Genomic DNA, 12,669 nt, shown 5'->3' on the forward strand with positions numbered 1-12,669 from the left:
AGACAGCCCTTTGATCTCACCCACTATGGACATCTTATAATAATAACAAATTATGTTCAGAACAATGAAAATGTCTTGGTACCTCAACCCATCTCTCACTCACAGAAGTACTTATGGACCAATGTTTACCAAGCAAAATAATAGGTTGGAATAATAGCAAGATGAAATAACAGCTGGCATCTATTACAGATCATCAAATCCACCATGGATGAGCTCAACCAACGAGGAAGACTCAAGGCTGAATAACAATCTCAAGGTCTTCTGTTTCTGATTTTTAGGAATTAAGAAAGCATTCGTTTCTTAACTCCCTCTACATAGATGAAGTTTTTAATTTAACACAAGGCTGAACTTCGATCAATAAAGAAATGATTACAGACTAAACAGTAATGGCTGCCTAAATGCAAGTGATTTGATTATGTGTTATCTGCACACACAATAAAATTCAAACCAGTAATATATGAACTTGATGCTTTCATAAAGCCAATTCCACAAAGCCAGTGGATCCAAAAAAAAAAAAAAGCCAATAATGGAAACTCATTTAACAACTTTCTTCTTAGTCCACCAAAAATCACAAGCCAACAATCATGAAAAAAAAAAAGTTTCTGCAAGTTCTGCAGAAAGTCTGATTTACAGCAGATTGAAAGAGCTCATAAAGTATACTCCTCACACACAAAAAATGAATGTATAAAATGGAACTTTTAGAGCTAAAAAATTAGAAAAAAAAAGATAAGGGAATTGAAATTAGAAGTTTAAAGTAAATCCAAAGTTAGAATTTGCCAAAAACTGGAGCTGCCTGAAAGCTGTGGACAACAAGAAGGAAAGGTACCAGTGTACTTTATTTTAAGAAAGTAAATAGGATGACCCAAGATTAATGACCTACTAGTTAATCCTGAGCATAATAACGGAACGGTGATCATGAGACTCATTCAAAGGAGGATATCACCAGCATAGAAAAATAGACCTTGTCAAGCACACTCAATTTTTTTTCAGTGAGACTAGAAATAAAATAAAATACAATACTATCCCTGTTTTAACAGGCTTCTACTCGTCATTTATATGACTCTGTTCCACATGGGATTTTTTTTTTATTAAGACACTTGAATGATAAAAAGCAACATGGCATGCATTATATGAAACAAAACTGAGACATCTCAACAGTTTGAAAAATCTTCAAATTTGAACCTGGAAATGAGTTTTCTTAATAGAGCCAAATAGGAATATATTCTTGGCCCTTGCAAATAGCAACAGCTATTTAACATTTACTAAAGCTACCAAAATACTTCCAACAACAGAGATGATATATGACGCATCTCATTGATATACATCAAAGATAAAGAAATATTATGGTTAAACTTTGCAAATGGCACAGTCATTACAGTCATTACAGTCAAATGAAAAGGACATTTTTATTAAATTTTTCCTTATCTTTCAAGAAGTTGCACACAAAATAAACTTGCTGAGATTTAACACAGCCAAACTCAGAGGCATAAATATAGCATCAAAGAATCCAAGCTGCTCCCTAAGTGTGAAGGATCTCACCTTGGGAGCAGCAACTAAAGATGACCAGACCAACAAACAGCTGCCCAGAATGCAATAAAGCTGCTGAAAGAGTAACTGTCTTTGGTATTAATAAAAATACGGCCCCTCACCACAAGACAGACCTTGAGGTGCTGGAGCGTGTCCAGAGAAGGGCCTGGAGCACAAGTCCTATGAGGAGCGGCTGAGGGAACTGGGGTTGTTTAGCCTGGAGAAAAGGAGGCTGAGGGGAGACCTCATTGCCCTCTACAACTACCTGAAAGGAGGTTGGAGCGAGGTGGGTGCTGGTCTCTTCTGTCAGGTAACAAGCGATAGGATGAGAGGAAATGGCCTCAACTTGTGCCAGGGGAGGTTTAGATGGGATATTAGGAAAAATTTCTTCACCGAAAGGGTTATCAAGCATTGGAGCAGGCTGCCCAGGGAAGTGGTGGAGTCACCATCCCTGGAGGTATTTAAAATACGTGTAGATGTGGTTCTTCGGGACATGGTTTAATGGTGGACTTGGTAGTGTTGGGTTAATGGTTGGACTCGATGATCTTAAAGATCTTTTCCAACCCAAATGATTCTATGGTTCTATATCCAGCAAAGTTTTGCTCTACAGCACCCACCACTGGCATCCAGTGTGCAGATTTCACCACAATGGTTTGAAAATGCAAAGGTTCAGAGAAGAATCAGGATATTAATTATTAAACCAGAAAACACACCTCCCCATCAAAAGTTCAAAAAACTCAATTATTTCATAAAATCATCACAGAATGGTTTGGGTTGGAAGGGACCTTAAAGATCGTCTAGTTCCAACCCCCCTGCCATGGGCAGGGACACCTTCCACTAGCCCAGGTTGCTCCAAGCCCCATCCAACCTGGCCCTGAACACTGCCAGGGATGGGGCAGCCACAGCTTCTCTGGGCAACCTGTGCCAGTGCCTCACCACTCTCACAGTGAAGAATTTCTTCTTTATGTCTAATCTAAACCTACCCTCTTTCAGTTCAAAGCCATTACTCCTTGTCCTATCACTACGTGCCCTTGTATACAGTCCCTCCCCATCTTTCCTGTAGCCCCCTTTAGGTACTGGAAGGCTGCTACAAGGTCTCCCCAGACCCTTCTCTTCTCCAGACTGAACAACCCCAACCCCAACAGATTTGAAAAAAGATGAAAGGGTGATTTGACCAAAATACAGATATATGCACATGGAGAAAAGAAGTTTGTTTACAGAGGATCCTTTAAGCTACCAGAAAAAGAAAAAGCTATTGAAACAGAAACTAAAGTACCGGCTGCACGGGCACATCTCTCTCTTACAAAGGTGGCTGAAACCAGGCTTGAGGCATAATAAATTCCTATTTACACTGTCAGAGCAACAGCAGAGAGGAGAGAAAAATCTGGGAGGATAGAAGAGGATCTCAATATCGAGTGTGTGAGTTGAGCTTAGACTGATGCTATGACAAAAAGAAAGAGATGGAAGTCTGCAAGAAAAGGGCACTGTCAGAGAGCAGAAGACAAACCCAGCACATTAGCAGAGGAAGGTCAGATTGAGTTATATGACAGAAAAAAGGAATAAAGATTGGACTTCTACCAATCCAAATCATTAGTGAGCTTCTGAAGGAGAAAAATTTTCAGTTATCTGAATACTTAAAAACATTCTATATGCGCTGAGTAGAGAATTACTTGAGGACTAAAGCACTGATCCACAGAATTTATTTGAAGATTGGAAATTCAGATGTCCTGAATCTTTTCTCCTCACTCTCCTAGTTCAGATGTATGCTGCAAACAAACGGAACAGCACACAAACACAAAACACTATCTGGTGGTGGAAAAAAACCAGTTCCATGGATCAAAAAATTTGATGATGAATGTTCTCAAACAATTCAGCAATACTCCGTGCTGTTCCTCCTCTCTGCTGTCATATACATGCCAAATGTACTATTGTTCTCAATTTTAAAAAATTAAATATAAGCCCTAAACACCGAAACCATGTTATGCAAATACTCCTTAAACAATAGGATTTTACAATGCCTGCACGAACGCCACAATCATATTAGAAAAAAAAACCCTTTATATAGCAAGCTCTAAAAATATCTTAGTTTTGAAACCTGACATCTAAAAGTTAAAACCACACCTTAATTCCTGTATATGTAAGGAACACTTCTTGGTTTTGACCTATTTTTTAATGAATTACAGCAAAAAAAGAGTGCTATGGCATGAGAACTCTACACATGTGCTGGGTAGGATGCCTGCACAGACACTTCCAAGCAGAGGATCTGAATCGCTCATCTGCTTGGATAACGGTTCACGTATGGTCACGTAAGAGGTCACATCAAAACAAACGCACCATGCTGTTTCCTATGAAAGTAGATATTCAAAGTAAATGCATAGTCCTGTAGTCCTATGTAGGAGGACTGGTTGCAAGCAAGCGCAGCAGGGACAGCTGTGCAGCCTTTCTGTGGGCGATGGAGAAGTGCTCTGTAAGCACTTAAGGAACCAGGCCCTGGGAGAAATGCATTTAGCGTGAGTAAGTGCAGAAAAAAAAATATCACTAAGTCCCCAAATGTCCATGTCTACTGAAGAGCCCTTGAGGCATTCTGCATTTGAATTATCCAAGCTGTAACAGCACATAAATAGAAATAACAAGAGAGAATAGCCATGGAGAACTCCATGGGCTATGCGGGGCAGTTTACTCCATGGAGGGACACTGCTCTTACTTACTTGAGCCCAACTCTAACGCCTGGGAGACATTTGGGATCTCAGGAAAGAGAAACTAACCAATTAAGATATCAAATTGCTAAACAGCAAATAAGAACGTACTTTCTATCTTACTTTCTAATCTTGTAAAGTGAAGCATGACTAACTTCTGCTGAGTAAAGCTTTGCTACATTTACTATTAGGTCCATCTGGCTTGCAGAGATGATGTGAAACAAGAGACTTAAAGTGTGCAGTCTCCACAAAGGTCATATATGCAAATAAAATGGTTTGTACGGGCATCACTGACGAACTTATTCACCAAAGAGTGTTTAAAGGATCAGGGAAAGAAAAGGGCTTCTCCCAGGTAGCAAAAGGTCCACGTGAGACTGGTATTGCCACATTCTGACTTTGCTGGTCGGTGATCAGAATTTTTTTGACTTTTCTGGTCTAGCGCCTTCTCAAAAATATAAGTTTGTGTCCCCTTGGAAACAGGCTGCGCACCTCAGCTGCCTGCTGTTTCAGGGCAAATCCCAAAGCATCGCAAATAATTTTAATGCAACCTGGGTAAACAAATGCTTTCTATCCCATCTTCCTGTTAAACAGCAAACATTAAAGACCATTCTCTTTTAACTCTGCAGTCCTAAACTTGATCATAATACACGAAGTACTTCAAGGTATCTTCAGTTCAGGACAAAAGCGTCTCAATTTTAAAGAGTATCCTTTTATCTGCCACTGCTTACATATGAACATAGATTTATAATTCATGTGCTATGAAGACATTCCAAATTCTGTCTCCTAAAGAAATTTTCTTATTAATAACTCAAAAAACACGCAGTCACCATACACTTGTGGCAAAAGAATATAAGCAAATTCAGAAGCAACTTAGAACAATTAATGGAGGCTTTGCATTAACAAACAGGATTTCCTGTTAAAATGGAATCGAAAAGACAAAGAGACTAGAAAAAACATGGAAGCAAGGAATTTGATGTGGTGAGACAAAAGTAAATATTTACAAAAGTAAGCCGAGAGTTTAATTTGCAGAGAGCGGGAAATGTATTTTTCAACTGAAGGCATACATTGTTAGGCAGCTCATGGCCACTTTCCAACGAATGTTGGAAAATGGGTGCTGCTATTGCTAGAGAAGTAAAAGGCACAGAAAGCAGTAAAATCCTTCCACTCTATCTTGCTACAGATAATTTCATTCCCCTTTTGTCCGGCATGCCAAATAACATCCTTGTAATTCCACTTAAAGGATAGAGTCAGGCAAGGGTGGGGAGCACTGCCTAGAAACAACACCTTCCTAACTCTATAGCATATTAAAGTATAAACTCAATAACCAACCAGACTGCGATCTACTACAGATGTAACCTGCCATGCAAATCTGCTGTATTTTTCTCTAACCGAGAGTGGCAAGTGGCAAACTAAATTCAGGAAGGCTTAAAGCTGTGGGGGAAAATATATGCAGTCCAGGATAAACAGAATACATGTTTGTAAAGCTCAGACTAATTTAAGGTTTATTCTGAGCTAAATATCCCTGAACCTGCGTTAGGTGTCTCAAGGCATGAACGTAATTCCTTTCAATGTTCCCCGTGTTTGTCCTGTTAATATTTTATAAGGATATTGAATGGGCAGAGTCCACAATACTTCCATTTCATCCACTTGCTCTTAATTCAATAGGGTAAGTGTTTCATAGCTGCTGAGACAAGACATTTGTCTTGAATTAGGACAAAACTCTGTGGGTGAGAATCAGAGGAAATTGCTGGAAAAAGCACCCTGAGCAAAACTCCCACCCAAAAACCCAAAGACAGACTCTGAACAATGAAACAACAACAAGAAAATTAAAAAGCCATCACTGCCATGCAATCTAAGGTCCAAAACCTTATCCTTTGAGCAGCTTTTATTTGGCATGGCTTTGCTCAAATACACAGGGTGTGTGTGTACGTATACGTACGCATATTTACGCATTTGGGTCATTGCTGCACTTATAAAGAAAATTGCTGTGCCTCTCTGCACTCACTCTGACAGGAAAGAATCTGGGTCCACATTAGGAGTTAACAGACTCATTCCATACACAGAAGATCACAGGGTATGTGTGTTGCTAACAGCCCTCTTTAGGCTAAGACTTGAGCAAAACACGAGTTTTGGACTGTGCTTCCATCACCATGAGTCCTCACCGCTGACATTGCACGTCACCCGCACCCCATCCTTAGAGCAACCCCGCTCGGTGCGGGTTTGGCTTTTCAGTGCTCCGCCATGGTTAAAATGAATTGTTCATTGCATTCCCCTTTGAACCTTGGAAATAATACCATGGCTTTGACCTAACTTCATAAAACTGAGTTTCAATATTGAAGCAGGAGAACAAGAAACAAGCTGCTAGGAGGACACATTATTGTGCTGTAGATGGATAATATTAGGTTTTTTTCACACCTTCATTTCCTTTTCCCCACCTTTCTTCTTCTTCAAAGCCCTGTCCTAAAGGTGTCTCTGCCATTCTTGCTTCACAGGAATGAGTTTTATTGTTTTCCTCGTGGACTTACCTTCTCTTCGGTCAGGTGTCCTTCCTGATCACATCCTCCTCCCTCCACAGTGATCCTAGCAGTGTCCCACTGTCAGTCACGAAAAGCCTCTACATGCCTCTCCCTAATCACTACAGTTAGTTTAATTACCTTATTGACAGAAAACCTCTCAAATTTTAAATTGGAAATATTTTTTTTTGAGGAAATAAAGACCATCAGCTGGACCTATCAGGACTCTATAGTAAAGCTCTTGCTAAAGACCTTACAGAAATGACCAAAAATTCAAACCACACATAGGTCTCACCGCTAAGACGTGCTCCCAAACATAATCTTGGATGCAAGGACTGTCTCTTGCATAACAATGAGGTCATTTCTAGACTTCTAAAACCCCACAAGGAAAGAAAATTTGAAAGATTATGCATTTGCATCTGTAGAGAACTTCCGTAACTGTTCATAATGGGTAGTAATTTTTTTCCAAATCCAAATCATAAACACTTTGTATTTTCTTTGTGAGTATTTGTGAACCACTGAGAAACTGTTATGAGTACCACGGGATCTAAAAAAAATCACTAATTAAGGAAGTGAATATTTCTTGTCTTCCAGACAGAGTTTAGATGGCATGTGTTCAGTGTGCCCTGAGGCCACACAGGGAATAAAGATGATTTAAAAAAAAAAAAAAAAAGCAGCATGAATAATACTACATTCACTGAATGACACTCTGCTTCAGAACAAAAAACAATGCATAGTCACTTAATTAAAGATTGTGTTTTTGCTTTTGAAACAAAGATGCTGAATTAAAACTTCACAGACAACCTTAATCTATTATTTCCTAAACTTTGAGTGAAATTCGATATTGATCAAGGCAATTGTTTTTTATGTAGTGTGTAAAACAAAATATGGACTTGAGTTTATTACAAACTCCTTCAGCAGAGTGTCTGCATCCATGCTGTGTTAGTGATTTTTTGCTCAAAAAATCTAGTTTAACTGTATTTCCAGGCATGAAAAAAATGTATAGTTTGAGCTGCAGTACTAAAAAAAGCTAATGTCAGAGCAGCAGTTTGTTCATTCCCCTACAATTTCACCAGGCAGTTATTCAGAAGGATGTTCCTTCTTGGTACACAAACTTCAATTCCCAAGGCACGTGTATTCAAACCAACAAATACAGAATTTCTAAGCAAATTTAAAATTTTACTTATGCATTCCTTTCTGAATAAATCATGTTTTCTGTTGAAAGTATATGGTATTTTATCATGAACTCAAAATTCACTCTACAGTATTTGGTGTAACACGAATGTATGCACATACATACAGGTACACACAACTTCCTTCAAGAGAGATATTTGTTGGAAATATTACTTCTGTCTGCTAATAGCACTGACACGCAGGTATACATACTTTGAAAAAGACTGAAATGCTTAAAAATTTTCAGAGGTACACGACGGTACTACTACTTGAAAAAAGGAAAAATGCAAGAAAAATGCAGGATAATGTCAAATAATGTAATACATTAAATACCTTTCAACACCAAGACCAAGATTAAGTTTAATCTCTATTACTAAACCTTTCCTGTAAAAGCATAACAACACTCTACTTTAAAAATAAATATCACAAGTAAAAATTGTCTACATCCTTCATCGTAATGTCAACACCAATCCCCTTTGTTGAATTTCTGTGGATTTATGTACCTAGATATAAACCTGCAAAACGTAGCCAGTCATAAACCTCTTTCCAAAGGAAAATTCATTGCAAAATAGATAGGAAATAAAAAATAGGTCTCTTCATCCTCAAAAATATCCATGTCATTGAAAGAAAACATTTATCAAGAACACTAATTTTTTTTTTTTTTTTAAGGGATGTTAATATCCAGTCAGAATCCAACAGCAGCAGATGCTGAACAAAACAAGGGATAATGAAGCATTTCGTAAGAGTTCAATTCACTATGGAAAAAGCTACAGTTAACGATCCACATGGAGGTTAATTTGGCTTTAGGAAGCCCCAGCCCGCCCTTGCCCATTTCAGTACAAGTGCTGCGCCAACATCCTGGGAAGCCAGCCCACGGCATTTTCTTAATTCCTGTTACTTAACATTTTTCTTTATTTTCTTAATTTCTCTATTTCTTTCTTCTTAGTAGCTAGAGCCTCTCAACAGCACACATGCTTATTCCTACATATGTGTTAGAAATAACGACAGGGCTTTTCATCTGCTTCATTTTCTGTGCATCTTTACTATGAACAATGAAGCTGCCCTTCCTGACATCGCATCGCATGCTAAATTTGGAGAGCTCAGCGGTTTTCTCACCCTTGTTCTACAGCTCTTAAAAAACCCCCAAACATAAAAGGGAAAAACAACCTGTGCAAATATAGAACAAGGACCTGTAACGGTTACAAACGCAACTCCCAAGTACGGCATATACTTATCAAGAACATAGCATCATCTTCAGCATCTACAGAACATTTTTAGAAATATCTTACAGGCAGTTTGAAATGCTCTAAACTACTCATCATTGCAGGAAGATGACACTTTCGGAACAGATCATCTGGAAGCCTTTAAGGAAGGAAAAATGTTTGCAGTACTGAATTCACCCAGCTTTTGTCTCCATCACCAGTACTGCTCTCCCAAACGACAAATGCATGCGATCAAAATCACCGTGGCTCGCAGCAGGAAAAGGCTTGTCAGCATCCTGAAGGAGCTCCATCTTTGACCGTCCCTTCATCTTTTATAAAAATACTTTCCATATTTAGCAAAAAGCACGTCTTACCCATGTTTTGTAATCCGACCTTGACAGAGCTAAAATGTAATCATGTTTCTTGACTGTAGTCTGCCTGTCAGGGTTTTTAATTTTGTTCTTCAGTTAAAAAGGTGTTACAAACACTACCAGTAAGATTTAGAAACATGGGCACGAAGAGCCCTTATGTAAGAGAAAGCAGATTTTATTTTAGGTAACACTTCAAAGTTATTGTTCGTTACATTTTCAGTAGGAAAATGGTCATTATTTCCCACATACTCTGTCATCCTAAATTACCTTATTCACTACTGAACTTGTCATTCTAAAGAGAGGTTATTTTATTGCCTTCAGACAAACACACTCAAGTCTCAAGATTGGTGGGAAAACTGATACAGATTTGATTTAATGATTCATTTCAGCATACTTGCAGTTGTGCAATATTTTTCCATCTTAAAAACCAACATGATATATTTTTTTTTTAAGTCCCAGTCCCTCAAGTTGCACAGTAATTAAATTTACATTGTCTTCAATTTATTTGGAAATTAACCTCATTCCCACAGAGAAAAGAGGTTGTGCTTTTGCGCTTTACCTCCCACTCAGTTTTATACATCTTATTCCCCTGTGTAATTCTTTCTGCCTCTATCAATTCAAAAATCCTCCCAAATTCCTAAAAAAATGCCCTCCCCAAAATGTTTTTTTTAGAAAGACAAATTTCTGTGATGTTCCAGGTCATTCTCTGTTTTTCCCAAAGCAAAGAACACAGTTCCAAGAACTGAATTAGCATGATGATAAAGCAAACACCAACAGTTTTCTATTCTATACTGTACGAAAAGCAAGTACAACCCTCATGGGTTGGGATGTTAATTCCCCTCCACCTTGGGAAACAAATGACAAAGCCAGAGCATGGGACCAAAGACAAACTGTATTTCAGTGGGATATTCAGGAGACACAACGTGGCTTTCTAGGCACATACAAATAGCTTTCTGAATTTAAATTTATCTAGGTGACAACCAAAGGTGTGCAAAGGTGAGTTTTCACAACCCTGCTGGTGTAATCTGGATTAATCTGAGGCCAACACTATTCTGGATACTAAAGCTATTTGTAAATGTGATCAGCTATACAGACAGTATAAAGGCTTGAAAGTACAATCAAGATAATCGTGGTATTTTCAAATCAAGCCAAGTTGTGACAAACTGTTGGAAGTTGAGGCTAGGGAAGTGGACAGGGAAGTGGACAGAAAACTGGCTGAACGGATGGGCTCAGAGAACAGCACAAAGTCCAGCTGGAGGGCAGTCACGAGTGGCATACCCCACGCGTTGATTCTGGGGCCAATGCTCTTTAACATCTTCATTAACGACCCGCCCGGTGGGACAGAGCGCACCCTCGGCACGTTTGCAGGCGACCCAGAACCGGGAGGAGAGGCGGATGCACCAGACGGTTGCGCTGCTGTCGAGGGGGACCTGGATGGGCTGGAGAAACAGGCCAACAGAAACCTCGTGAAACCCAACAAAGGGAAATATCAGATCCTGCACGTTGAGGGCCGACCAGCTGGAAAGCAGCTTTGCCGAAGAGGACCTAAGGGTCGGGGCGGACACCAAGTTGAACGTACACCAGCAACGCACCCTCCCGGCAAAGAAAGCCCACGGCACCGTGGGCTGCGTTACGCAGAGCGTTGCCAGCCCAACGCGGGAGGTGAGCCTTCCTCTCTGCTCAGCACTGGGGAAGCCTTACCTGGAGCGCTGGGCTTCCCAGTAGTAGAGACATGCAGATACTGGAGCGAGTCCAGCAAAGAGCCACAAAGATGATGAAGTGATTGGAGCGTCGGACACGCAGAGAGGCTGAGAGACCTAGGACTGATTAGCCTGATGAAGAAAAGGCTCGAGGGGATCTCAGTGAGTACAAATATCGGATGAGAAGGTGGAAAGAGAATGAAGCCAGACTCGGTGGTGTCCAGAGAAAGGACAAGAGGAAATGGGCACAAATTGAAATACAGGAAATTGCATTTAAATGTAAGAAAACAACCAAGTTAACCAGAGAGTTTGCGGAGTCACCATCCTTGGAGGTAATAAAAATCAACTGAACATAGCCTTGGGCAACTGGCTCTAGGTGGCCCTGCCTTGGACGTGACAATCTCCAGAGGTGCCTCCCAACCTCAGCCACTTGGTGACTCCCTGAAATCACCATGAGCATGGCTAAACAATTAGCACAGTTGCAACAAACAAGAAAATGCAAGGAACACAGCCTGCTGGAAATGAACACCAAGTCAATGTAGAAACCAGCAAAGCCACAATTGCACTACGAAGTACTTTGGGAAATACAGGAAATACATTTTAGGGTAAAATCCTGCAGTAGCAAAAGGATGGCTTGGTGATTAATTGGCAAAATGCAGCATCAGAAAGATCTGATTTTATTTATTTATTTTTAGGGTTTTTTTATAATCATCAATTTTTAATTTCTGCTGGGCAAACACAACATTGAAAGCAAGGGCTTGCATCTTTTTGCACTGCGGAGAAAAGTAAAACACCTACGTGGAATTCTCTTAAAACTATTCCGCAAAACTGACGAGCAATCACAGCAGAGTTCACAGTAAAACTCTAATTTAAGGAAGCACAGCTCTTTGTAGGACCGTGCACTACCAAACACATCACAAGAACTTTAGTGGTGTTTAAGAGTCAGTAGGGTTGAGGTTCACCTTCAGCAACGTAGAGGTTCCTCTGAGGCTCACTTGTCAGTGGAAGACCACTAAGCTGGACTGCACTTCAATCTATGCAAGCTTACAAAACGTAAGGGTTGAATTTTCACCAACTGGAAGTCAAAAATCCTATCCCACGATTCCTGACAGGTCACTTCCCTTAGGGGTACCTTATTTTATCCTACCTACAAAACTGGATTTTCCTCTTTCATAATATGTTCTGATAACTAATACGGAACATAGATGAGATGTGATACTGCATGTTATGCACCTAGAAGTATTTAAAGTAACCAAGTACACGAGGCAAGAACATTAAATGGAAACTTTAATATCTTCTTTCATTAGTGTACACGTATTGAACCAGTTTTCAGCTAGGCTGACGCCCCAGAAAACTTTTCCAGCATTTAGAAGAAAAGCCAAATGCTAATCACTGTCCTGGAGGTTACACTGGGGCTGCAGGATTAGTCATCTTTGGAAACCAGTTGTGGTTGTTCTTATTTTCCTCTCCCACTGCTTTTTCTGATC

At 39.8% G+C, this 12,669-nt stretch overlaps 1 protein-coding gene across 4 annotated transcripts in view; it reads right to left on the minus strand.

Moving 5' to 3' along the window:
• DYM (dymeclin) overlaps positions 1-12,669 on the minus strand; it is a 221,720-nt gene that overhangs the window by 70,367 nt on the left and 138,684 nt on the right. The gene's annotated exons all lie outside the window — the stretch shown is intronic.

Source organism: Harpia harpyja, chromosome Z, assembly GCF_026419915.1.
Source record: "Harpia harpyja isolate bHarHar1 chromosome Z, bHarHar1 primary haplotype, whole genome shotgun sequence".
Lineage (NCBI taxonomy): Eukaryota > Metazoa > Chordata > Aves > Accipitriformes > Accipitridae > Harpia > Harpia harpyja.